Raw genomic sequence first — 6000 nt, 5'->3', positions numbered from 1 at the left:
TAGATCATATTATAGGGCATAGGGCAAGTCTTAACAAATGTATGAAAATGTCATTATTTCTTGTACTTTATCTGACTGTACAGAATAAAACTAGAAACCAACAGCAAGAAAAGTTACAGAATATAGGCAAAAATATAGAAATTAAAGAACACAATATTGGATAATCACTAAGTCTTGAAGTCAGAATTACTAGGATCAAATGAAAATGCAAAGGTAACATACCAAAAGTTATGTATAGGGTGCGATGAAGACTGTCCTAGGAGAAAGTTTATAACTACAGGTGCCTACCCTGAAAACATTCAGAGTTCTAAAATAAATAACTGAATGTTGTACCTTGGGGCCCTGGAAAAACAAGAATGAGTCAATCCCAAACAGTATACCAAAAGAAATTATTTCATGCAGGGCAGAAATTAATGAAATAGAAATAGAAGAAATAGAATCTATGAAACAATTAATAGATAATTTTAAATGGTAAACAGGATCAATAAAACCTTAACTAAAGAAAAGAAAAAAGAAATAAAACTCGCCGGGCAGTGGTGGCGCACGCCTTTAATCCCAGCACTCGGGAGGCAGAGCCAGGCGGATCTCTGTGAGTTCGAGGCCAGCCTGGGCTACCAAGTGAGTTCCAGGAAAGGCGCAAAGCTACACAGAGAAACCCTGTCTCGAAAAACCAAAAAAAAAAAAAAAAAAAAAAAAAGAAATAAAACTCAAACTAATAAAAGTAAGAGATGAAAGGGGAGACATTACATTGGATTCCAATAAAATTCAGAAAATCATTATGATGTATCTTTTTTTTAAGATTTATTTATTTATTTATTTATTATGTATACAATGTTCTGCCTGCATGTATGTCTACGGGCCAGAAGAGGGCACCAAAATTCATTACAGATGGTTGTGAGCCACCATGTAGTTGCTGGGAATTGAACTCAGGACCTCTGGAAGAATAGCCAGTGCTCTTAACCACTGAGCCATCTCTCCAACCCCATTATGATGTATCTTATACTCCACTAACTTGGAAAATATAAAGAAATGGATGGATTTCTAGATACATATGACCTACTAAAATCAAACCAACATGACATAATCCAGGAAAGGCACCAAAGCTATACAGAGAAACCCTGTCTCGAAAAAACCAAAAGAGAAGGGAGCGGGGAGAGAAATAATTTTAAATCATCTCTAACAAACAATAAGATTGAGAAGTGATTTTTAAAAAAAGTCTAGGTCCAGATGGATTCACCATAGAATTCTACCAGACCATTAAAGAATGTACACCAGTGCTTCTCAAACTATCCCCAAAATAGAAAAGGAAGAAGTACAACCATCTTTTTAGGAAGCCAATATTGACTTGACAACCAAGCCAAAGGAAGACAGTAATGGCAAGGAGGTGTGGGGGAGGCAAAGACAAACTGATGAACACAGATGCAAATGTTCTCAGGGTGAGAGAAATAGGTCGGTCAACACAGTGCTTGCCAAACAAGTACAAGGACCTAAGTCTGATCCCAGAAGCCAAAAGTAATCTACAGGCTCAATGTTATCACCATTAAATCCTAATGTCACTCTTCACAGATTAAAAAAAAAAAATCTTAAAATTCATATGGAGGCACAAAAGACCCCAGATGACCAAACAATCCTGAGCAAAAGTCCTATGACTATACCTGATTGTAAGTTATACTACAGAACAAAACAACATAGAACACAGGTCTGTGGTACCGGCACAAAACCAGACCTGAAGGTCAGTGGGCTGGAGTAAAGGACCCAGACAGAAATCCACACAGCAATAACCACCTAGTTACTTTTATGAAGATACCAAAAATAAATATATGTTTGAGAAAGGTAGCTTTCTCTAGTGTCTGTATGTAGAAGAATGAAGTGAACGTGGGTTTCCACCTCTCACTCCATACAAAAATCAACTCCAAAGGGACTGAAGCCCTAAATGTAGGACATAAACTCTGAAACTGAAAATGTAGGGAAAGCACTTCAAGAGAGAGGCATAGGCCACACTTTCTGAGTAGGACTCCATTCACTCAGGAAACAGTACCAATGAATGACAAGTGAGGCCTCACAAAATAAAAGCTCCAGCTCAGCAGAAGAAACAGTTCATCAACTTAAGAGACAGTTTAGAGAATTAGAGAAAAATCTGCATTAGCTAAAAATCTGCCAGGATTAATATCTAGACTATACAAAAAAAAAAACTTTTAAAAAATGCACAAGAAATCAATTAACCTACTTAATAAATGAACTAATGAATAGATATTTCTTAAAAGATGAGACACAAATTACAAATAAACGTAGAAAAAAGTTCAACCCACTAGCCACCAGGAAAATTACAGTGATATTCCACCTTACCCCAGGCAGAATGGCAATCAATACAAAATATATACTAACAAATACTCACAGGGATGTGGACCCAAGAGCACCTTATATACCTCTGTGGGAACTAATCCAGTCACTGTGGAAATCAATACAGTGGTCTCTCAAAAAAACTAAAAACAGTACTACTCTATGACTCAGCTATAGCAACCCCAGTATTTATCATAAGGGACTAAAAGTCACCATAACACAGAGAAACCAGTACATTGATGCTTATCGCAGCCCTATTCACAGCAGCTAACTTATAAAACCAATGGAGATGCTCAACAACAGAAGATGGATAAAGAAAAAAAATGGTATACAAATCTACAAATAGAATTTTTTTTTATCCATAAAGAAGAAAATTTTATCATCTGCAAGAAACTGGAGCCAACTGTTGATAATCATGCTGAGCTGATTGAGTCCATGTTAGAACAAGAAATACCTGTGTTCTCTCACTGTGGCTCGAGATGTCACATAGATATATAAAATCATGCATGTGTATATGATATTGAGATGCTGGAAACTAGGCAGACTCCCTGAAAGGCAGACAGATAGGGAGAGGGGCCATGGCTGGGTAATAAGGGTGGAGACCTTTCAAGATGGCAGCTTCTTCCTCATCCTGAGACAAAAGCCTGTGGGCTTAAAACAATGGCCGCCCACCATAGGCCCCTGCTTATGGACTGGTTCAACAAGTTCAAGGCTGGATCAAGACTTGTTGCACAACAGTTGTGAGCCAATCAATCATTCAGTCTTTCTTCAAACTGACCAATGCTGTATTAGAGGAGGAAGACTGTCAGAGACTTAAAAAACCCCAGGCCATGAGATGAGATGAGATTTAGGCTTCCTGAGTCCCCCCTCTGCTTTGTGGAGGGTCTTTGTCTCTGGTGCATACAGCATGCTCTTCTCCAACTCCTGGTTCTGTCTGCTCCCGTGTGTGGTGTTTAGATTTCGCCAGCCAAGAAATTTTCTCGCCTTTTTATTCTTTAACTGGCAGGGAAAATGAACTGATCAAGACCCCTACATGGTAAAAATATGAAAGTAAAAGCAAAACATCCTGGAGAAAAGGGGGGCTCAGGAGGGGGAGAGGTGAGAAAGAGTCGGGGACAGAGGGGAGATATGAAGCAGAATGTACTTATGTATACAATGTATACATAATGCCCTTATGTATATAATACCAGTGTACAATGAATATACATAATGAAAAGTAAAACACACACACCCTCCAACTACTAAATGATCCAGTGGCCCAGCTTCTCTACCTAACCATACTGAAGAGATACATGCTTATTCCAGTACTCTTTACAATAGCCAAGGCATGGAATAGTCTAGGTGTCCCTAACAGATGAATAAATAAGCAAAATATGTCAGACATGCACAATGAAGTATAATTTAGGCATGAAGAAAAATAGAATTCTGCAATTTCTAGCAAAATGGATGAAATGGGAAGACATTAAATGGAGTAAAAGACACAGGAAGGTGCAGAGGAGATGACTCAGTGGTTTAGATGGCACTTGCTGCTCTTGCAGAGGACTTAGGTTCAAATTCCAGCACTCACATGGTGGTACACAACCACCTGTCACTCCAGCTATATAATCCCCAACACACACACACACACACATAAATAATTTTTTTAAAGACATCAAAAGAAAGGTTTGTTCTCACAATGAAAACTGGGGAGAGGAAGTCTGTCTGAAGGTAGGATGGCTATTACTAGGGATTGGGAGGGAAGTTGAATCATAGCATGCTGGATGTGTGTATGAAATATCACACTAAACTCCAATGTGTGTAAATAATACATCATTAAAATATATTGATAAATTTGTTGTACTTCCTTTCCTCTTTACCCAGTTGAGAGGATATAACTACAGAGTTACACATGCCTTTCTCTCTAGAGGTATTTTTTTTTCTAAAATATAGGGAGATGTCCCCTTCTTACCCAAATTATCTAGAAGAGGGGCGGGATAGACAAGGGACAATGGCCAGATCATGAATCAGAAAAGAACTTTGTCTTGCAACCTGCACAGGAGATGAACCCTTCATCTGTAGTAGTCAGCCCGGATGCCAGGTTGCTGTAAGCCAGACTTACACCATCTCTAGTGATGGTCCAAGTAGACAAACAAGAACTTTTGTAACAACTGACCTGATATTGCCAGGACTGGATTAGTAACTGACAGCCACCCCAACTTTTGTCCCCAGCTGCAACCTAGAATCAAATCAGAGAATGCTGCATATGCATCCCCACCCAACCCCATCGAACACCAACTTTCAGCAGCTGCCAATGCCTTCCTTGCCAACAACCTCCAGTCACGGCACACCTGTTGTCCTCATTTTCCATACCACTTTCCCACGCCTTTGCCTGCTTGTGAGTCTCTGCTCAAATAGAGGTGATGGCTGTTGACCTCCTTGCTATAGCAAGCTATGGATCAATAATATTACACTGTCACTATTTGGTTGGGCTTCATATCACTATCAATGCAAAGGAGGTGGGTGTTCCTGGGTGTGTAGGGCAAATATTTGGAAGCTTTAGTTTGGCTAACTTCTGCCCTGAGTCAGAGGGGAGGGGTACTGGCCGCTGCCAAGTCAATCTTCTGGAAGTGCTCATCAAATCGCTAGGCATGTGAACTTAACAGAAGTGGGGAGTCCAAGGAAGGTTTCAGAGGGGAACAATGGAAGCAAAAATCTGACCTTTGCCCTGGTGAGGATTCTGCTTCTCAACTCCGTCTGCAATGCTCTTTAAGTCTAGCCCGTCTGATTCAATGGGGAGTTGGGTGACAGTTCTCACAATGAGGGCCTATGGTGTGGCATTCCTGAATAGAGAAGAGCACAGACCTCACTTAGAGCCTTGGAGTGTGTGGCGTATCAGAGTATCAACGGGAGGAAACAATCGTGGGGTGACTGATGGGGAACATTTCATTTGGGGAGATGTTTGCTTTTCCTCACAAAGTTCTGCAAACGCCCCTAAATTTTCCATCCCCATAGGTAGGTGGCCCTCAGACCCCTGGCTTCTTTCTTGAGATGATGCTACATTTGGAACATTTTTGCAATGCCAGTGTGATTGGATTTTTCGCACTTAGCCAGTTGGAAAAGTGCCAGGCTCTTGCTACACGCATATCATTATCAGTTGGAACCTTCCATGAAGCAACCTTTTCCAAGGCCATATAGCTTGTGTCAAATATATGAGAGAGAGAGAGAGACAGAGACAGAGAGAGACAGAGAATATGAATTCTAAAAATGAAAGAGAAAATTGTTGACTTATATATAAATCGATGTCTATTAGACACAGCATACCTCCCATCAAAAAACTGCCAGAATAGAAGAGGATAGTATGCTATAGTCAAACTCCTGGAAGGAGATAAACAAAACCCTGTCAACCAAGATCACACCCACAGAAACTATCCTTCAGAAAAAGAGAAATAAAGTCTTCCAAAATAAACAAAGAGAGAGAATTCACCTATGTAAGATTATTCCTATAATAACTGCTGAAATGAATCCTACACTAGACATAGATGGATGAGAACCACCATCATGAATGTACATAAATGTACAAAACGTACCAGAACAGCAGCGTGAAAGAATTCTACATGACTGAAAACTACCAAATTACAAAAATAAGGAGAAGTGGGAAAAAATATACAAAATAAATAGAAA

This window comes from Peromyscus leucopus, chromosome 20, assembly GCF_004664715.2.
Source record: "Peromyscus leucopus breed LL Stock chromosome 20, UCI_PerLeu_2.1, whole genome shotgun sequence".
NCBI classification, from domain to species: domain Eukaryota; kingdom Metazoa; phylum Chordata; class Mammalia; order Rodentia; family Cricetidae; genus Peromyscus; species Peromyscus leucopus.
The sequence above is the reverse complement of the archived record's forward strand: the minus strand, read 5'-3'. Positions refer to the sequence as shown.